This window comes from Daphnia magna, linkage group LG1 (assembly GCF_020631705.1).
Source record: "Daphnia magna isolate NIES linkage group LG1, ASM2063170v1.1, whole genome shotgun sequence".
Taxonomy (NCBI): domain Eukaryota; kingdom Metazoa; phylum Arthropoda; class Branchiopoda; order Diplostraca; family Daphniidae; genus Daphnia; species Daphnia magna.
The window spans coordinates 13,218,585-13,241,426 of NC_059182.1; the positions used below are offsets into that span (position 1 = coordinate 13,218,585).

The 22,842-nt window shown below is 41.5% G+C and overlaps 1 long non-coding RNA gene across 1 annotated transcript; it reads right to left on the reverse strand.

Moving 5' to 3' along the window:
* Positions 1-15,271: 15,271 nt before the first annotated feature.
* On the reverse strand, positions 15,272-17,036 carry LOC116915919. Its single transcript, XR_004390335.2, has 2 exons — positions 16,898-17,036; positions 15,272-16,782 (listed from the first exon to the last, which is right to left on the reverse strand). It is a non-coding gene; the product is annotated as an uncharacterized LOC116915919 (long non-coding RNA).
* Positions 17,037-22,842: the final 5,806 nt, after the last annotated feature.

Consider the following 22,842-nt stretch of genomic DNA (forward strand, 5'->3'; position numbering starts at 1 on the left):
TTATATATATTTTATCTTCTTTTTTTTTTTGGGGGGGGGGGATTTAGATTTTGGCCAGGGCGACATAGTTCGATTGGATTCGCTCTTTGTCGCCGTCGTGCTGTTTCGTTTGTAGTTCCGCCTTATTGATACAACCTCAGAATCGTGATGATCATCTTGGTCGCAACGACGCATTTGGTCAGTCCATGAAAGGTCAAGACGACCAACATCGACCAAAGTGAAACAAAAAGAAGTTGCGCTGTTCTCGATTCCATTTGGATTGCACGTTGCCCCCCTTTTTAAACCTATCCTTTTACAATGATGGCTAACGAAAGAAGAAGAAGAAGGAAAAAAGAAGTCAAGACATTGATATGCAAACAACGTCGCCCTTGCCCGAAAATGCTCTCTTTTGCCCGCTCGTCGTCGTCGTCCGTTGAAAACCAAATAAACGGCGAATGCAAAGACAAGAAAACGCATAAGAAGAGACACACACACGCACGAATGCGCATTAAAAAAAAAAAAAAACCAAAAAAAAGGTTCAATGGCTTCGGAAAGCGGGTGCTGTTTTGTATTTTTGTTTTCTTTTTTTATTGTTCTTTGGAATCGATTGAGAAGAGCGCGTGCCGCCGCCTTTTTGCTACCGCTGTCATTCCCGCTGTCGTCGTTTTCGTCCGCGTTTTTTGGCTCACCGATTTCGCGCCGCTTTCAAATGCCTACATAACGGACTGTTGTGATGGCCCATAGACTTGTCTCTTCAACTTGACCGTCCGCGGGTGAATCAGCGACGACGTAAAAGCGCACGCAAAAGGCCAACCAAAATTTGTGAACATGAAGCGCCTTCTTGTTTTTGTTTTGTTTTTTGTTTGGCCATATCTTCCAAGTTTGGAACGCAGGCTAAAGGGTCGAGAAGATTGTAGCGCCAAACTGGCGAGAAAAGAAAACAGACGAGGGTTGGCTCGAGCCGCTCTTCTTTTGTTTTGGCCATCGAGAGCGCACCCGTGACCTGCTCCATGACGAAACAAACAGACCCAAAGGGAAATTCAAAAGACGACGGGCGAGGACTAAACAGGGAAATTCAAAAAGAAGGGAACCAAAGGAAAATGGTTTAAAACATAAAAATCCCATTTTGAAGACTTAAATGGAGTGCGCTCGTTCCGTTTGTCTTTGTACCACACGGAGAATGAAAACGCTTGTGCTGGACAAAGAACGGTAACCCATCAACAACGGAAAACAAAAACACGAGATGGACTGCAACGTTGGCCGGAAAAGGAGATCGCCTCACAATGATCTTGTCTATTTAATGTATTTATGGTCAATGCCAACAAAAGTTAAATCGGATAAATAATTAAAATAATAAAACAAACACCAAAAAAAGAACGAATATCAAACTGACTCTGTGACAGCAGCAACGGGTCGCGTGTTAAACTACCTTTGATTCTATTTGATTTGTTTCACATTTTTTCTTTTTTCTTTTTTCTAGATTTAGAATTTAAGCCCAGCAAGAGACAACAGACCGGACTCTCTCTTCTTTTTCTTAGCCAGCTGATGGATGAGCCATTTTTGTACACACACACACACACACACACACACACAAACTCCTCCTCCTTTAGTCCCACCGAACGTTGACAATTTAAGTGATCCACTTGAATCCCGCGTGACTCGACTCCACAATGACAGTAATGCGCTCGATCCATAGTCGTCAGGCCCTTTTGCGAGCGCATAAAAAAAAATAATAAAATAAAGAAAGAGAGATTTTAAAAGGAAGGAGACAGAGAAAAGAGAGCTCGTTTTTCATTTCCTCTTCAATGCACCCAAGTCTTGAAGAAAGAAAAAAAAAAAAAACCCTTACTGGCTTGCTCTCTTTCGTCCATCTCTTGTTTTTGTTTTTTGTATTATGAGAAGGAGCGCCATTTTTCACAACAAGTCCAGTCGAGCAGATTTGTTTGTTTTTTTTCTTTTTGAATCCGTGAACGTTCAGGCGACTTTCTCTCCCTCTCCAGCGGTTTCCAACATGTCAAATGAATAAGATAAGATGTGCGCATTTTACCTTGTGTTTGACCACACACAGTCGCACGAAGTGCCTAGCGCTTAAACAGGTCAAATGAAAAATAATAACGGAATAAGTCGGTTTCAAATGAAACAAAAATATTTCGCTATCTTGTTTTTGTTTTTCCCCCCCCCTCTTTATTCGGCTGGTTGTTATCAATGACGAAGATGACGCGCGCCGTCTGTTGGCATCACGTTCCAGGCAAATTCTCTTTTGCCTCGTTTTTTTTTTGTTTAACGTCGTTCTCCATTTCATTCGCCATGAATTCGTTTGTCGTATAGTTGAGACAGAGACAAGGGAGATACTTAACTTTTGTTTTTGGTTTTTTTTTTTTTTTTGGATGAAGTAAAACAAACCTGGGTCATTGCAACAACGACGGTAGAAAGCGGGAGCCAACCCAAGTAGAATTTAGGAACAAGAATTTCAATTTAAGCGCCGCTGAAGGTAAACCAAAACAAGAAAGTGTGTGTGTGGAAGAAGAAAAATGACAACAACGACGACGACATCGATATTGGATCCTCCCCTCTCGACCGCAGTTTGGTTAGCAATAGCGAAATTTATATGACATTTCGCGACATTTGAGCTGTTATCAGCGTCCGTTCGTATGATATCTAATAACGCAAGGCTCTCGTTCGGTTTCTTTTGCCTTTGTTTCCAAGTCAATGTTATCAGTGGACGATAAGCGACAAAGAAAAACGACAAACTCAATTAAGCTAAGAAAGCTAGAAAGTAAAAACACAGACACAATCGCTTTTTGAAAACTAATAAATCCCAACAAAAAGAGAAAAAAAGGTAAACCAGTTCTATCGCCATCATGGAACTCATAACCACATTCGTACTGTCAGTTTAGGTAATCAATCACGCAACGGGACTGGACCTCGCTCTCTGTTTTCGTGAGACTGGCTAAGATGACATAGCAATGCGCTGACCGTATTGTATGTTTTTGACCAAATGTTGGACGGTATAACATGTCGAGAACGACACAACTGAAACGGGAAAAAAGGGTTGAAGGTGAGTTTTGCTGCGAGCAGCGTATCATAAATAATACACACGACATTTCGAATGCAAATCCGGTTGGTTCTCTCTCTCTCTCCCTTTTGACTTAGCATTTGATTTCCATCTTTTTTTTTTCTTTTTTTCTTATCTAGCCGAAAATTGTTTTGACACGAATCTTTTTACATGTCCGGGTTTCCTTGTGAAGCAGCCGACTAATTGCTCTCGATTGTCACAAAAAAAGAAGAAGACGACCACCAACCTTATGGCCCGCCCCGGTACTGTGTCGTTTGGCTTCGGTGGAATGTGAACGATTGCCCACCCATCATCGGGCAGAACCAAGTTGGAGACTATCCATTAGGTTGAGGAGACGACCTGAACCAACAATGTCGCCCATCCATTTCTGTTTACGTCCAGATATTTATCATAGTGACGTCATTGAGATTAGTATACATCCTGTCTGTGTCTCCCCCCACCGTCTGTGTCTCTCGTTTCTCCGGTTCTTGTTTGTTTTTTTCCCAAAAAGAAATGACCACACAGCCGACAGAAGGACATCAGTACAGGGTAAGACGCATCTGAGATTTTCTGGTGGGAACCAAACATTTTTTGGCAAAGAAACAATGATCAAACGATTCCGGTTTTTTTATTTATTTTTTTGGCTTTTTTTTCGTTTCTCTTGTCTCCTTTCCATTTTTATGGAGTCAGTTTAGCTAGAAACTGTCCGTGAAACGGTTTCTTATTTTTTATCAGATTAAAGTCCCATTCTCCCATTTTTTCTTTCAATAATTATATCAGTATTGGTACTATTGAAGCCTCTTTGGTTTTTAGTTTTACGATTTTTCTCGTGAGTCAGTGTCGTGCTTAAACGCGGGACTGAGCTAGAGAGATAAGCCCATTTACTAGGAAACAAACAGTGTGCGGGCTCACGAAACTCGTTAATGCTTTGGTACGGATTCCCGCGAATTTGATCCTCAGTGTCTCGTGTGTATGTGTGTGAATTAGCGAGAAATCCATAATATCGTGTGTCAGCTGACTGAATTTTCCTTTGGGATTTTTGAGTCTCACAGCAGTTTGGCCTTCGGTGATTCGAATGTCGTCGAGAAACAACAGAACAATCACCGTCACGTACATTCACTGTTTGATTCTTTGTTTAGAACAAACCAAGAAGAAGAAAGCATCCAGAACAATTGATGATGGCACGTCCATCGGCCCTCGGTTCTGTTGCATGGCAATTGTCTTTCCCATTTTCAGAGAGAGAGAGAAAAAAAAAGGCCAAGGAAGACAAAAAAAAAAAAGCTCATTGAAAAAACCTAATTCTGTTCCAGAAAAAAAAAGAAAACCAAAGCGTTTTGGAAGCAAAAAGAAACGAAAAATGTAGAGGCTTCAAACGAAATAAGATGAGGCCCCCGCTGAATTGGATGGGCGGTTTTTCAAATGAGTCGAAAGTTGACAGGTGAAGATTTGTAGCGTGAAAAGAAACAGAAAAATCTCCACAAAACAAACAAACAATAAGAAATGATTCAGTGTGTGTGTGTCTGCACGCATGGTAGGCAATGAGAGAGGGAAACGGAAAGGAAAAGGCTTCGTTGGTTGCTCGACTTTTCACTCGTTCCATGACCACACGCACGCAGGGCACCTTTTCAGCTAGAGCTCTCTCACGCTATTACCATTTACGACTATAATAATGGTTTGAACTAATGCGTTTCCATTCCACCAGTAAATGAATTGGTTTAACCCGCGCGTTCGCCTCCAGCTGTGTGAACATCCGCGCCTGTCTGCCCACTGCTCCGGCTGCTGTCTGCGCCCATTCAAATAATCAGGCCATGAATCATAACTGTTATTAGGATAGACTAATGATTTTTTTTTTTTTTGATTTTTTAGATACGACCGACCTACCATAAAGAGGGATGGTTCATATGTTAATAATGAGGTGGCAGTCGGTTACACGCTCGCTCCGAATGACCATTATAATAAATAAAACGTTTGCGCTTTTTGCTGCAAGAATGTTTTTCAACGGATTTGAGTATGACGTCATAAGAATCCGTGGGCGTTCCAGAACCGATTCCGATTTCCAAAACAACGGATTGATTAGCCACAAGGACCCCGATGTTTCAAACTGTCCACCGTGAAAGGTCCTTATAGGATGCCCAAGGGGAAGTCCAGTTCAATTCAGTGATGGATGACGGGCCAGGCCCAAAATATGATGGACAGCTATTGTAACAATAGTTCCTTTCTGTTTCTCTATATACCTTTTCGAATGCGTGTGTTCGTAACGTTGACCTGTTGCTTGTGTTTGGCTCTTGTTTTTAAGCCACCACTTAAAAAATAAAGCGGTCACGGTAAAGAGAAGGAAAACAAAAAAAGCTAAACCAGTTCTGATCGATCGTACAAGGGCGTCCAGTCGAATAAAAGAGAAAGAGAGGGGGAGATCCACTTTTGATTACACGTTTTAAAGCGCATCCCGCATGTCGATCAAAAACGGAATGTTTTTTTTTTTCCGTTCATTTCTTTTTTTTTTTAAATATTCGAGTGTGGATTCCGTTGGGCAGTTCGTCTCACGACCCTGCCGCCCATGCCGCCGCCACCAACGTGAATAGCTCATCGTTACGTCATCATCTCGCAATAAGAATAGCTTCTCTCTCTCTCTCTTTCTCAGGCAGATTCAAAGATTTGATTCATTAGCAGTCGGTTAGTTTGAACATGTCAGACAGCGTCGCCGTCACGATTTTCCCACTGTCGGCCCCTTTTTCACGATCGGTTTTTGAGGGACTAGAGCTGAATTTTTTACTTTTTCTTTTTTCTCTAGTGGGTGCTGAATTTATTTGATTTTTTTGTTAAAGGGAAATTTCGTTTTTTTTGTGTGTAAGAATGGCAGGTTCCCGACGATCCCACACATACACAAACATTATGTTAAACAGCGTCGGGATTTGTACGAGGCCAAGGTAATTGATACTCTACGCTGCTCATCGCGTCGTGGAATTATCAACAAAACAAACATTCAGAAGCGTTTTTGCCCCCCTCCCCACACTTCACCTCCTCCTCCCTTTTGGGCCGTCTCTTTTTTTTTGTGTGTGTGTTTTGTTTTCCATCTTTACCGAGTCGCACGGCCTGCTCTCATGGCTGCTCTCTTGCTATTACATTCACGGGGATCCTCAGCAAACTGATCCATCATATCTTTCATGAACAACAACAACAACAACAATTGGGTCTTGTATGTTTTCTCTTCGATTTCGGCGTGTTCTTTTTCCTTTTTTTTTCTTCTTGTATGTTTGTACTGAAGGGTTTTCTAACCTCCCCCGCGATCAAACCACACACAAGTAAACAATACACCCCTGTCTATTCTTCATCTCGTTTTTCTCTTTCAAAATGTCCCTCCCTCTCTGCTCGATCATCATCTTCTTCTTCAATCCTCTACATCTGTTTCTATTCGATGATTTTCGACAATGCCGGCACCACCCTTTAAAGCATTGGCTTCTCTTGGCTGGGCTCTTTCACTTGGAGCGCAATCAATTCAAATTCAAATTCTACTCTACATGGGCCAGCCTCAATTACATGTATTGCGCGTCGGAATGCGCTATGCGCCTCAGAAGCTCCTTGAATCGGCCGCTACCGCCATCGCCGCTGAGAGACGAGATTATTCAATGCATTTCATATTTCTTCCTTTTTGCTCTCCAGCGATGGAGATGCCACACAATAACCAACACACGTAGAGAGCAAGAAAGCGAAACAACTTAGAAAAGTAAAGATAGACGTAACCCGTTCCCCCCTCTTCTTTTCGGTATTTAAATACACAAACCTATCTGGGGATGGATGGATGGCCGAATGGATGGAATGCCCCAACTGATGTGTGTGCCCCCGCTGATGGACCGGCTAGATAAAACCATTGATATTTGCATATCAAATCAGCTTACTTATACCTATACAGCTGTACTGGGCTGTCTAGTGTAATTATTATTGTGCCGGGAATATATTTAGTAACTCGCTGCACGCAGCCGACTTTCTGTCCTCCGCCATACGCGCGTTTTTTGTTTTCTTCCCCCATTTCCTTTCGTGCGGTTGCTCATCTCATCCAATCGATTTTACCTATCCGCCACATCGTCGGCGCGTTGTATCAGTGCGTAACATCTCGTGTTGTTGATCGATTATCAGTCGGGATTCTCGATTCCTTTTGTCTGTTAATCGTCGTGTCGCTGCGTATGTCATTGATAAAGATATATATGTACATCGAGTGATAATAAATGGTGAATCGACAAAGAAACCTCAATTTCGTTTGTGTATTCTTTTGTTTTCGGCCAATCTTCCGAAAATGAAATTCCTTCCATTTTTGACATGACTTTTGTTTGTCTTGTTTTGTTTCTTTAAATAAAGCTATATTGTTTTACGCGTGCCCGCAGAGGCTGAGTCGCGTGTCCGGTCGCCCGTCGAGAGACACGGTCCATCCTGTTCTCCTGGCTGACGCCAAATGAAGCCCGTCAGCGACAATTGCGGTCAGTCGATGGCTCTTCCTTTTCTTCTTCTTTACTTTCGTGTGTTGCCAAAGTGGCCCGTCCCATTTGAAATCTCCATTTTGCTCAGCACCGCAGCATCTTCATCTTGTGTTTGGCTTTCCCAAACGTGCAGCAGAAAAACAGCAACAATCGAAGAGAAAAGAAATGGCATACCTTTTAAAGATCAACGGAGAAGCAAAGAAACAAAAAAAAAGAGAAAACGCAAATGGCGGGGCGATTGGTCATCGGCATGAAAGTCAGCGGGGGTTTAAACGGACAATGACGTCTGATCTCGTTTAAAAACCAATTTAACCGAACGAAACAAACGGCGCAGTCTAAAAGGATATACGAATAAGGGCCTTCGAGACTACAATAAAAATGAATCTGAATAGAGAGATGGAGAAACAAAAGAAGACGATGAAAGGGATTTCAAAGTGAGCGCGCTAAAAAAGATAGAAAGAGAGAGAGAAGACGAAATCGGAATGAAGTAATAGACCTCAACGTGATAATAAATCCGACATTTATAATAATGAACTTGTCAGTTGTTGCCGAGAGGGAAAATGTATGGGTTGTCCAAAAGGACTTTGAGATAGAAAATTCCCGGACGGTGTGATGGTTGGTGGCCGTCCGGCGGCTGCATCGTTTCTCCTGCGTGGTCCGTCTTGAATGGAGCAGCAATTTTTCTTTTTGTGGGATAGCTCCGGAATCGAATTTGTGTTATTGTATTTATATTAGCTAAGATAAAAAAAATAGAATAAAATAAAGACGAAGAGGTTAAAAGTATGGCCAGGTTAAAAGCATCAGATAGAAAGAAAAAAAATGGTCTCTCCGTCATATCGCGACGGGGGAGAGCAGGGCCGAGCGTATAGGCAACCCGCTTCTAGCCGATGAAGTATGCAAATGAACGGCATCGTCGTCCACCTGCCTATTAGAAAAACGCAATGGAAACAAAAGAGCACAGCGCCCAGCATCACGCCACGGAATTATTTTTATTTCCTTCATTCCGCTGGAGCGCAAACGCACCGGCCAGACAAACTAGTCGGAATGTTTTTTTTGTTTTTTGTTTTTTCTCGGATCGCGTTTTTTTTTTCTTTCATTCCTTCCCCACCCGAATTCCCCTTCTCCTATATATGCATACATCCTATGCCACAACATAGTCGGAGAAAATCACATAGTTATATAAATAAATATATATCTATCAAAAATTGTTGGAAACACGCAAAGGGAGTAGGGTCACGCGTGCCGCGAAGACCGGCCAGCCCGTTCGAAGAGAATACGCTGTCCGTCATGTATCCCTATCCCTTAGACTACAGTTACACACACACACACACATCAATATCCTGTTGTTTCCTCCGATCTCGTCTGCGGCTATGCGAGTGGCGGCGGAAGAGGATTCTCTGTAAAATTCCCACCTTGGCCACTGACGCCGCTTTGTTTTGTTTTATTTCATGATAGAAGCGCATTTTCATCATTACACACAAGAAGTAGAAAAAAAAAAAAAAAAGACAATCACGTGATGGATCAATACGTCTTCTTGCCTCATTTCCCCCCAATTTTTTTCTCTCAATCCGATGATGAAGAATACATTCGTATTCCGAATTCAACATGATTGCGGCTGTGGCGGCAGACCTGCGTGTGCGCATTCGGGATTTTTTTTTTCTTTTCTTTTTTTTTCCCCGCGTTATGCGCATGTACACGCATATAGTCTCGGTATTTTTTATTTTATTTATTTTGTTTTTGTTTTATTATCGAGTCGCACCATGTGGTGTCATCGATTCCCGACCGCGTTCGATCGATTGCGATTACCAAGGTAGGGTAGGCGTTATGCGAGATTTATTAAGCGGATCGGACCGAGTCCCGGCCAGCGACTCGCCTTACGGGATAAATATCAAAAAGCGGGGAGATTTTAAACAGCAGTTAGAACTTGAACCATCCATACACACATTTGCCATTCGATAGGGTATTGATTCACTATGTAGCTTAGGAAAATACACGGCAAATAGAATCTCTAAACAGCGTTTGCCATCGGTCCAGCTGAGAGAGAGTCTTTATCGTTTGCGGCTGGGGCCGCTATTACTATGTCCGCAATTGCACATGTAGCTATGGTGTTTTGTTCAATGCCGACTATGTTGACGTGCTCTTGCTGGCGTAGCCCGTTATTTACGACGAACAGGTTGAAAACGGGCTGTGGAATTCGTCGTGTTCTAGGATTATCCTTGTTACATCCAGCCGCAATGTATCATTTAACGTTTTGGCTCGAGCTTGTTCTTTTCTTTACGAAACGGGAGGAGGGCCAGAAGCGCATCTTCTTATCGTCTCTGCCTTTTTGATTTAGAAGTGAACGATTAGGATCGGACAAAAACATGAAGTGCACGAGACACAAACCAACAGACCAGTGAATCAGAGGATCTTCCTAGGCGGCTGGTGCCGTACACGAGAAGAAGAATTCAAGAGACAAAGAGAAACAAATGGCTTCGTCTCGACAGCAGGCAAGAATTCAGATAGAAAAACAAAAGAGACGCGAGAAACTTTCTTAGCAACTATTCACGCGTTCAACCCACCGCATCAACCCCCTCTTTCACGGTGTCTCGCAACCAATGAAATGTTGTTCACTCGTCTTGTTATTCTATAATATTCATGCTCAGTATGCAAGTGTGCATTTGCATATAAATGATGTGTGTGTGTGTGTGTGTGTGCCGTACTGTCGAGATTGCTCGTGTCGTCATCGTTGATTTGTTATTCGACGACATCAACGACGGAGAACGGCATTTTGACGGCACGGAGTGGGTGAGTGGTTATTTTCTTATTCATTTTTCATTCTTAACTTTCGAATTACTTGCAAACCACCATTACATTATTCTCATTTTTGGACGAAATGATTGGCTTGATATACGTGATGTACGCAAAAGCGGGGGTATCCATCCGGGTTGATGGGATGCCCAGTCAGCCCCAAGAGTCCAATACTATTTCTATACGAAACGAAGAGAAAAAGGTCGCATCAAGGGTTAATTGAAGGAGCGGCCGAGCGTGGCAGCGCGTGCCGGATCACGCAGATGTTACTCACAGCCGTTAATGTCTTCAATCTCTAAAGCGCAGTATAATAGCGGACGCGGCCGGGCGTAAAGCATCCGAGCTGCTGAGCAACTCAGCGGGCACTTGAGGAGTCCACCCACTCATGACCGTGTTGTCCATCTCGTTCGTGTATAGTCGCCGTCCGTTCTACCATGTAAGCAAATTGCTGTTTGAAAGATTTTCGGATTTGAGTGTTCTCATGATTGCGTTGACCGCGGACAAACCAAGCGACGAAGAAAGTCCGTCACCACAACATTCGGACACAGTTTTAGATCCAGTCGGCCATTTAAAACACGTGAATATTACGCAGCCCCTTTTTACGCGATTCAAATGTTGCGCCGACTGTACGTAAATCGCTTTCCCTCAATTTAACCTATCACCGGAAAAAAAAGGAATAATAAAAAAAAGGGGGGGAAACAATAATAATAATAAGTTAAGGAGGCATTATAGGTATAAATAAATAAACAAATGTGGCTGCACCTCTATAGCGCAGACTCTATAACGTTAGCCTCTTTTTTATTTAGTATTTATTTTTTTACTGGGACCGTCGCCTGGAAATAAGCTGCGCTCACGCCGAGAATTTTATTCCTTATCTATTTACAGTGAATATAAGATAAAGAAGTATATATATTTATTTTTTTTCGCTTGGTTGGTTCAACCTGTCCATCTTCTCCTCCACTCAATTTGCATGATCCGCCGCAATATTATGTAGACACACATACACACACACACACACACACACACGTACGCATGAATAAATATGATGTTAGCATCGTAAAAAACGAATCCAATAAAAAACGATACTGAGAAGAGGCGCACACACAGCGCACGGACGCAAAACAAGTGACGTCCTATCATAACCGGCTGGAACTCTGCACACACGCGAGACGCGTTACACAGCACCAGACACAATCGATCGGAACCGATTGGAAAACATTAAAAAAATACTGTAATTGATTACAAAACTTGGACACGTCTCTCTTTCATTCGCTAGTCCTCTCGTGTGAATATTATTACAAGAACGCGAATGGCGTACAGCTTTGCACCAGAGCTCGTAATATTCGATTCATCTGTTTAACCGCATGATGCATGATTATGATTACACCGAAGATGCGGTTTCATTATACAAGCAGCGATTCGTTTTTCCGCGCGTTCGATGGGATGAGATCGTATAACAAAAAGCTCCACCGTCAGCCACAAAAGAGAAAGAAAAGAAGAAAAAAAAAAAAGGAACGAACAAAACGAGTTTCGATGATTTATTAGATTGGATTGGATACTCGACAGACGCAAACGGGTGGGATGAATGTAATCGAACTTTGTTTTTTTTTTTAATTTCTTTTTCTTACCATCTTCTTTTTTTTTGCGTTACGTTGACTTGTCATCACGACTTGATCTAACAAACGATCCAAGCGCGCCAATATCGAAAAACTTGAGAGTAAAAATTTCATTTTTTGAAGTGCCAATTTCGCATCTTCTTGTTCAGCCACTTTCACGTTCAAAGATTTGTTTTGTACGAATCCTCTTATTATCCGCACAGGATTATCCATACGCAGGGTTTGGAGATATCGAATGTGTTACGCTGTTTGCGAATATCTCTTATACTCTTCTAACGAAATTTATCTACGAGCCTACAGCCGATTGTTTTGAAGTCAATTTCGCTAACTTTGGTCTGCGTCAATTCGATATCATCCAGCGAGCAAAAAAGGAAAGGCCACACACTCCCAAAACGAATGGCATTTAAAGTGCTGAAGCATTGAGGACGCGTGCGTTGCAGTATAATGTTTGAAATAAAATCGGAGACTTTATTGGAAAAGAAGAAAGGAAAAGAGATAGAGACTTAGCCAGAGAGAGAGAGAGAGAGAGCGTGATGAAAAGAGCTTAAGACATTCCCAGTGCTCCGTTACAACAATCAAACCGTCGATGCCGAAGAAAAAGAAAAAAAGAGATTTTGGCTCATCTTTTCGAAATGCAGCTGCTCAGTTGGGGTTTAAACTCTAATACAGTTTTACCATCAATTAAGCGCTTTTTGAATATCAAAAAGAAAATTTGTTTCGTTTAATGTAAATAACTCCAGAACTATAAGTCCCACAAAAAAATAAGGCCAATTTTCGTGATCCTCGTTAAATTCTGAATCGAAATCATGTATTTTAAGGGAAATCTAGAATTTAGCCAAAATTGAAAAAGTGGGAAGGGTATAGCCTTCCCATTTTTGTCAAAATCGGTAAAAGCGACATGTCTTGGAATTTGTCAAAAATCACTCATCATAATCAAAATTGAACGCTGATTTCGATTAAGTGATTTGTTTTCTTGTGAAATAAGCCGATTTTTTATTAAAATAAAAAAAATTGCTGTTAGCGACCCAATTTTAGTTTTAGTTTTTTACGTTTTATTCAAAAACTATAACGCCAATTGAAAAACAAACTTGATTTCCGTGATTATCATTCAATTCGAAATCGAAATCATATAATTTAAGCACAATTTAAAATTTGGGCAAAATTGAAAAAGTGGGAAGGGTATAGCCTTCCCATTTTTGTCAAAATCGGCAAAAGGGACATCTCTCGGAATTTGACAAAAATCACTCATCATAATCAAAATTGAACGCTGATTTCAAATTTGTGATTGGTTTTCTTGTGAAATAAGCAAATTTTAAAATAAAATAAAAAAAAGTGCTGTTAGCGACCCAACTTTAGTTTTTGTTCTTTACTGTTAGTTCATAAACTATAAGGCCAATTGAAAAACAAACTTGATTTCCGTGATTATCATTCAATTCTGAATTGAAATGATGTATTTTAAGGGAAATTTAGAATTTTGCCAAAATTGAAAAAGTGGGAAGGCTATACCCTTCTCACTTTTGCCAAAAAGCACAAAAAAGATCATGTGCTGGAATTCATTAAAAATGACACGTCACATTCCAAATTAAACGCTGATGAAAACATCATACGTTTTATAACCATATCTACTGTAGGTTTTAAAAATAAAAATTACAAAAAAATGGGAAAAGTCGGGCTTATTTTTTGCGCCCGGCTTTTTCGGGGGGGGGGGGGAATTTAGACTTACAATTATGATTTTAATGAAAACTAACCTGCTTTAATCAAAATTAAACGCTTATTACGAAAAAAAAATGTTAGTTTTCCCTTAAATTATGTAGATTTTCAAATATAACGCAATCAAAGTGCTTTTGGCGCAATCACTTTGAATTTGATTGGGACGACTAGGAACACCGCTGACGTTCTAAATTTCCTTCAATTGCATTTACTTTTTCTGTTTTTCTTCTATTTTACCTTTCATTTTTTGATTTTTTGCCCAGTTTAAGGTTGTAAAAAAATAAAACAGGAACAGCATTATCGTGTTCATCTGGACCTATCAACCGCGTCTACTCACTCAGGTAACAGCCTCTCAAAATCATCTGCATCTCGTCACAACCAGCGAGTTATTTCTTCCACTTTTTTTGTTGTTGTCTATTTTTTTTTTCTCAAAACAGAGATAGGTGAAGAGTGAAAAAAAAGGGAGATGATTTTGTTGTTGTCCGTTTCACCTTTTTAGCGGCTTGTCGAAACTGTCTGCCAATCCATTGAGTTCCTTTTGCCTCTTGAAATGTGTGCATCTCCATTTTCTTGTTGGATCCTCTGCTGCTGCCCCTTTTCTTGAAGAAATTCAGCATCCAACAATAGTGGAAAACAACGAACAAAAGGCTCTCGTAGGAAAAGAGTAGAATAGAGTTCCGATTATCTGGCGAGATTGGTTGTCATTCACCTGTCGTCCCCATTCACGACAGACCTCGATACCAGACATCTCCGTTCGCCGTCTTTAAAAAAAAAATATTCGTCTATAGTCGCCTTTTGTAACAGTCGGTGAAAAAAAAAAAGGGAAACAATCGACTAAATATAAAGGACACAAGTGCATGTTGTTTCGTCGTAAAACATTGGACGGAGGTGGCCAAAACTGCGCATCTCCTTCGCCATTGGCGTTTGGAATCCGTTCAGGTTATGCACTACAACGCGCGTTCACGCACTTTGACTTGAACGTCGATGTACGGGCAGCAGTTATTCGGGTTGCTGCGTGACATTCAAATCTCGGCAAATAGAAATAAATAAAAATAAAAGTAAAAAGCAGCAGCTCTCAAACTCTGGCCGGCGGAGGTGGTTTCTCAAAGTGGTGTATGTGTGTGGAACCATTTGAATTCAAAGTGCTCCCCAATCTCGAACGCTATCGGGAGGAAATGTTTTTTTTTTTTGTCTTCTCGTGTACACAATAAGATACTGGACGGGTTAAAGGAGTTGAGAAAAGAGAAATGGCCCGAAACGGATGGCGACGGCCGACCAGACGACGGTAGGTGGGAGTGTTTTTATTACCGTTTCATGTGGAGGGACGATTGGCGGGGATCGCGCGGTACCCGTCGAGAAGACTGCGGGCCTTTTTCTCTTTTTCAAGGGATAAACTCTTTTTTTTTTTTTTGTCTTCTTCTTCTCTGGGGCGCGGGTAGGGGGTCCTTCTCCCGGGGCACGGCGGTTAAGACGAAGGGCTGGAGCGATTTTCAAAAAGTCTGCACAGCGCAAGTCTTCGCTTTCGTTTCTTTCATTCTTCATTTTTGTGTGTGTCTGTGTGTGTATGTGTGTGTAAAACGTTTAAAAAGGAAATTTTTATAACTTCATATTGAAATATTTGTTCGGATCGTTTCAGGTTGCGCTATGGATTTTTTCCCCATCTTCTTTCTTTTATTTTGTTGCCGTTTCTACAGTATAAAAAACGAGCACGGCAATAAAACAGAAAAACGGAGAAAGGGCAGACACCCCCAAAAAGGTCGAGGAAAGATGTGCCAAAAAACAAAATAAAGGAAGAGGCGCTGCTGGAAGAGCCAACAAACATCGACCAGAAAACATTTAAACACCAGAAAAACTATCGATATTATATAGCATCCGCTCAGGAGCACCTGAATTTAATTGCCTCATCAAAGTTAACACATTTTCCTCTGCCACGAAATTTTTTTTGTGTTTGGAAAAAAGCAAAATGGCATCACGAAAAGTGCTAAAAAAATGTTTAAAAATTAATTTATCTACATTACCAACTTTTAAGACTTCAAGTTTAACTTGACCCCGTGTTATCTTTGCGAAGATTTTCTTAGAATCGAATAAAAAGAAATGACCTTATCTTTTTCTTTTCGAATTGCGCCGCAATAATCAATCGAACAATAGACCACCACCGCCACTGCAAGCAAAATGATCATGTTTTAAACATTCAAACGGCCTCAATTACGTACAAGACGCAAGGCCATCGATTGTATTCGGCGTGTCGTTTTCAAACACACAGCATGTCGGCCTTGGTCTATTCTTCTTCTTCTTCTTTTGACTCTTTTTTTCTTCTTTCTACTATCAAACTCCCTCCTCATTGCACGTGTTATATGCCTCTCATCTCGTTCAAAGGGTACGGTGCCACCTACCACCACAAGAACGAGTGACAAGAAAAAGAATACAAAGCAAAACAACGAGAAAAATGCTGTACATGCGAAAATGAAAGATAGGAAAAAAAAAAGATGAAACGCCCAGGAGAAAATAATTAGAAACACGACAGAAATAGAAAAAAAGATGAGTCCCGCATATTCTCTTTCGTTCTCATCGTACTCATCGGATCGTGATCTTACCGAGCGCAGCATTTGAGCCCATACCGTTCACGCTGTATCGAGACCAATCGATTGGGCCACGCCAATCGCTACACGCACCGACAGTTTGCGGCGACACATTTCGATCCCGACGCGGAACAAAAACACGAACTGTGAAAAATAACACAAGAACAAGATGAATAATAGGTATCAAAACGGATTTTCGTGGCACGACCATGACTTGACTCGAGTCCTTTTTCCCTCTTTGCCTTGCCCAGAAATTATTATTTTTTTTTCCCCCCCAAAATAACATTCCATTGGCATTCGATCGGGACCCGACAACAACGGAATCAATGAGAACGCACTCTTCTTCTCTCTTTCCCTCGATTCAAACAAAATCACGGTGCGATAAGACATTGACAGAAATGCTAACTAATAGTTAACTAGGCCAACTGCGTGGGAAACGATTGGACGGTGTTCGTTGTCCAACGGTGATTCACGCCGACAGTAAGAAGAAAAACGGCCGTTCGAAGGATCCACATTGGGTCGGAATGACGTCGCCTGTACTTGATCGTGTCCCGTGAAAATCGACTGACGAACACGAGCGTCTAGAAGACCAAGAAAACAGGGAAAAAAACCAAGTCAGCACTATTCATTCCAAAGCGGTGACGTAACATACAGGCAATCGATGTTTTATTTTCAGCAGATGTTTCTTGTCTTTACCTTTTTGTGTTCTCCTCGAAATGTGTGTTCTTTCATTTTCTTATGAGCTTCGCCGTATTAGCTCTTAGAACCGGATTTGGACGAGATGGAGAAACAATGAAAATGGCCAAACGGTCAGGGGTCCCGACAGCGTAACAAATAGGGGGGAGGAGAGAAAAAAAAAAATGGACGAATCAACGAACGAATACCAATGGCGCCATAGACGTAGCTGGCCGACAAGTTTTTTTCTCTTTGGCAACGAAGGATGTGGAAAAAAAAAAGAAAAACAATAGCAAGGCATTCATTGAAATGTTCGAAGGCCTACCTTGAACGCCAACGGGAAAAGATGAATATTAAATCAATAAACACTGGCGAAGCCGTGTCGTTTGAATGTTTATATTCGTTTTTTGTGTGTGTGTGTATATTTGGGCGACGTCACTCTTTTCAAAGTGACACGCCAGCACCAAGTCAACATTGAATGCGCACGGATTGCTTCTCTTTGCGATGAGAAACCTTTCACGATTCGGTGCGGAATTTGTAGCGTTTTTTCTCTTCCAACTTGAGAGTCATGGTCATCTTAACTGCGTAAAAAAAAAAAAAGCTGTCACTGTCGCAAGAACGCGCCAACACGCTCAATTGTGCGGGAGAAAAAAGGAAGAAAAATACCAAAGTTATGACGGCATAACGCGTACACTAAATTGCAAGGCTAAAAGATAATAGCAAAAAAAAGAAGAAGAAGGGCCTCATCAAACTGGATGATGGATTCACCGAATCGTGTTTCCACGATAACATTTGAATTCATCAACTTGCCAACGGAATAATATTCGAAACATCGGTCAGAAAAATCAGAAAATTAAAAGATAAAAATCCGTTGTTCTCGTTTAAAAAAAAAATAACCCCAGATTAGTCAGCTGAAGCGAAATAATAGTTGTTAAGCTAATATGATCGTTAGAGCGACAAAAGACCTTTTTTTTATTTTTCTTTCTTTTTCTGGGAAAATCTCGTTTTTTTTTATCTTGGTTTCTTTTTTTTTAAACACATTTTCTCACCGAGATTGTCTCGGTCTGTGTGAATTCACCGCCCTGTTATCAGCGCACGTACAGTAGGGATAGACTAAACACGGCGTATATTCATTACGGCTGATTGAATCGTGAGGCGACCTTACTACGTAACGCACCCCTCCTGCAAATGTCAATTGGGGGGGACAAAAAAGAAACTTTTGAGGCGAAAAAGAATCAGCACCCCCCCCTCCAAAAAAAAGAGAAGTAGCCAAAAGGATATGATTTCCCTATTTTTTTTTTTTTAAGCCCAGCACAGCGACGCGCATTATAACAACAGGGGGAAAAAAAAAACTGGGATGAAGCTAAAAACCAAAGTATTAGATCACCTGCTGCGACGCCCGATCATTCAATGGACTGTGTAGGTTGCAACTATGATTGTAAGCCTCCCCTATATTCAACGCATAAGGTGTGTCCCGGTGTAGGGGAGCCGACAAAAGACCTCGTTTGCGGCCGACCACTACACAGTATAGACGTTACACAATGAGAACGGCGAGTGAGAAAAGCATCGAGGGGTTTAGATTAAAGATTTGTTTTTTCTTTGCTGATTGACAAGATGAAGTGAGTTAGAATAGATCTGGTGTAAGCCTAGGCTGCTGTGTTATTTTATTATTACAATCGCTAACAGATCTGTAAATTGAAAGTATCACGGTCGATTGGGGCGGAGACTGAGAGGCTCGTTACGGCGAATCATGGTGTATGTAACCTGTTCATTTCCATTCAGCTCCTCCTCTACACGCCTCCTATGCCATTCTTTGTTGTTGTTGTTTTTTCCCCTCTTCCATCGTAGCAACGTTATTCCCCCCTTCTTTTATTCGCCATCATCCGCAATCAAGTTTGATTCGCTTTGTCGCAATGGACTCTCTTCGACAGCATTTTAAGCTCCGACCCGTTCCGCCTCGTTCAGCTCTTTTCTCCAATTCTGATGGGGAACTTATCGACGCAAACAAAACAACACGAACAAACGTTTAGTTTCGTCTTGTGTCCAATGCGGCCAGTCGAATGCGGCATTAATAGCCCACCATCTACGCAGCACTGCAAAGTGCTGGTGGGAACGAACCGGAAAGAAACGATCCGACACTGGCCCCATCCAACCTATCGCAATTAATCCTGCTAGTTAAATATACGAGTGACCGACGCGCTACATGACTCGTTATTCACGATAAATGTCACATTGATACGGCTATAATAGAGACGGAATTTCCGTTTTTTTCCCGAACCACAACAAAACAAAAAACGTCAATTTTTTTTTTTTTCAAAACCATTTTCCCCTCCCCTTTTAAACGAACAGCACGACAGCGTGCACAGACACACACAGACACACATATTTATTCGAATCAGATAAGAGGCTATTGGTATTATGTGTATGTTGGTTGGCTCTGTCACCGTGTTGTGACGGCGACTCGTTGCTGGGAAATATTTTTTTTTTTATTTTTTGGCCGGGACTATACGAGAGGTCAAGGGAGACAGGCCAGGGTGAAGGAGTGGAGATTTGTCCGTGTTATGCGCGCATCATCATCATCATCAAGTATATATGGGAGATATGTGGAAGAGACATACACACACGAGGGGGGGAGCAGATAGAATGAGACTGCACTTGCATCCCGCCAAGTCGTCGTAGGCTGTTTCAGTTGGGCCGGTTCCAGGTGCCCGAGAATCCAAGGTAAAAAAGAGAGAAAATAAAATAAAATAAAATAAAAATAAATGCGCTATATATACCGTAAGACTCCAACATAAGGGACCGGATGACAAGGCTGGAAGATATTAGCGTGACAATCGCCGACATGTCTCACGCTGCTTGCTGGAACGCTCCTTTTTTTTTTTTCTATCTGCCTTTTAATATAGAAGGGGGGAGGGGATGCTTCGGGAGAGAACCTTTGCGAGTTTTTTTTCTTTTCGTTATTATATCCGTCCGTCCGTATTATTTTTCTTCTTTCGACGAATTACCAAGTCAACTGGAAAAGGTCACATGAATATTGCAGATGATACTTTTCTTTTTAAATGGGCGGGTTGGATGGCGTTTCTCTATTTTTGACTTTGTTGGTCGTTGGTTCTCTTTTAAAAATAAATAAATATCGGTGCTTCTCGGCCAGCGACGTTGGCGGCCCACCGTCAAACTTGATCCCTTTGATATGATTTTTTGCCTTGTGGTGTTTTCCTCTCTAAATGGCGGGGGGTGACCGCGTGCATTTTGTGACTGTTATTTTCCTGCTAAAATGCCAACCGAATTATATGGGCCGTTTGGTTGCCATTTTCTTTGGGATTTTAAAATTCTGTGCTCATCCTCGTCGTGTTTGGTTCAGCAACTGGCGTAGAAAATGATGATGTTCGATGATGATGATGAATATTCCGATAAGGTACGGTCATATAGTATGGTATATAGACACACAAGATAATATAGGCGCACATGAATATTGAATTAGCTCAACGAAAGATAAAAAACAAAATATAGACGAAACAGTTTTGGCATGCTGCTGGGCTGGCTACGTCTTCCGAACTCACAAGAGGATGACGTTGCTGCTCTTAACTCAAAAATCCATCGCTCTCTCTCCTTCCTCTCGCTCGCACTCGTTCAACTCTCTTCGGGCGGTTGATCGTTGGGAGACAATGTCGCGAGCGAGAGATTTGTCACATTCTCACGCACGTCGCTGTGCCCTCATCTTTCTATATTTTTTCCACGAAAGAAAAACAACCAAATCATTCCAGCATAACTTTTCATAACATACACCAGTTGTTCGCTCGTCGTCTTTTAGCTGGTGATTCTCTAATTCTTTTGTTATTCAGACTTTCTCGGTGTTTTTCTTCTTCTTCTTGTCTTGGGCGCTATTGTTTCCATCTGCTTCTAATTTTGGTTTTTTTTCTCAAATAGATTTTCTAGTTTTATTTCCCATTTGTCTTTGCCCGTTTTCTTGTGAGTGTATCGTTTCAAATGCGGTCGTCGGAATGCGGCGACAACTCACTTTTATAGCGTCGAAACACTGAAATCCAATCTTGCTTTTTGATTCCCTTCGGCGGCCGAGCCCCGCCTTCTTTCGATTTCAACAACTATCTCGGCCATTTAGATTCGACCGAACTGCGGTCTGCACTTTAAGGTCGACGTCGTCAAAAATAAAAGAAGCGAATGAGAGGAACCCTGGTTTCTCTTATCGAATGTATACATGTACATCCTGTATAGAGAAAGAAAATAACAATTCAAGAGAGGGAGAGAGAGAGAGAGAGAGAAATGTAACTAATCGAATCTACTTGGAAAATGCTAGTTATCTTGCGTGTATAGTGGCCCAGTCGGTTGGACTGCGCTGGCTCACTTTTTATTTCGTACATTTTCTCTTCTATTGCATATGATAGACGTTGAGGGGCTTTTAAATAAGTAAGAAGACGAGTAGAGAGAAAGAAAGAGCGGACAGATGGGGAAATTGCGTCCGTTTTCCCGAAAAATTCCCATTTCAAGTGTCATCTCACGCCGTTGGCCTTTTGAACTGGAAAACTTTCAATCGGGCAGTAACAAGTATATAGTTTTCTTTTTCTGTGTGTGTGTGTGTGTGTGTTTGCCCGGCTGGCAGACTGCGACCATCCTCGAATAAAGAACACGACTTTCTTCTATACGCATCATGTACCGCATATAGTTGGCCCTATGTAAAACATCTATAACCATTGTCTTTCTCTACATGTCGTCATGATCATCATCGACATTGATGACTGAATAAAACATTTAAAAAAAGAAAATCAGAGACGACGGTAACAATGCGCCGAAATGCAAACATTAAACGATGAGTTGTTCTCTGGCCATTCGCCGGATGGTGCGCATCGGCTTGAAAACGGAATAAACGTAATAAGACAAGAGAACAAAACAGAAAAACCAAAAAATTGTGAAACAAATGACCTGCGTGCGCTTGTTGGAAGAAGAAAAGAGGACCCCCCTCTTTTGCTTTGAAAGATTTTCCTTCTATTTGTCGACGACGCATCCGACGATTACCACCGGCTGCTATCATTTTTATAACGTTGGCCGAATTTGTGTCAATGCCTTTCACTCGACTCCCCCTCGCTCTTACAAACGGTACTCTATCGCGTACGTATGGCATCGGTGTCAATAGGCAAACGAACAATGAACACCAAAATTCCAGTCCACGTATATAGTAACTCTCTCTTATTGTGACCGTACACTAACACTCTCGTTTCTCTTCTCTATTTTCATGCAGGATTCATAAGATGGGTTTACACAATGATAGACACGTCCATCGCTGAAGACGACAGTCGTGATTAAGGGGAAACTCGCTGACTGTCGTCCTAGTGTCGATTTTTTTTTTCAAAGAAGAGTGCTTTATTCAAATGACTTCCTGTCCTCGTTTCCCTTTCGCTCTTCCTCCTCCCACTGTCATACTGATGGAAGAAGTCAACCAACAATAGGGTAGGAAAAAAACAAGTAATGCATCATAGTTGATGTATAACACAATTAAAAAAAGAAAAGTCAAAATATAAAAAAAAAAGGGGGGGGGTGATCATAAAAGTCCTACTTCCTCCTGCTCTTCTACATGTCATACACAGCGGACGGCAGTCATCATCATCGAGAAAGAAAGGAAGACCCTATTTATTTTATATATTTTTTTCTTTCTTTCTAGTTCTGAGTTTGATTGGTTCACTTTTATTGCGTCATTAAATCCAGGCAGAACGACAGGAGCATCACAAATGACCTTTCAAGGCAAAAGGTAAAGCGGAGAGAGCTGCTGATCTCCATTTCGTTTTCACTGCTCGACTATCCGGGAGTACCCTAAACGCAATCATGGCTTTTGTTTTCTCTTTCCTTTTTATTGTTCTTGTTGTTATTTTTATTTTATTTTATTTTTTGGGAAGGGGGGGGGGTGACTCCAACGAGTGTATGGTGACCATCTGGATAGAAGATCCGGTTGCGTC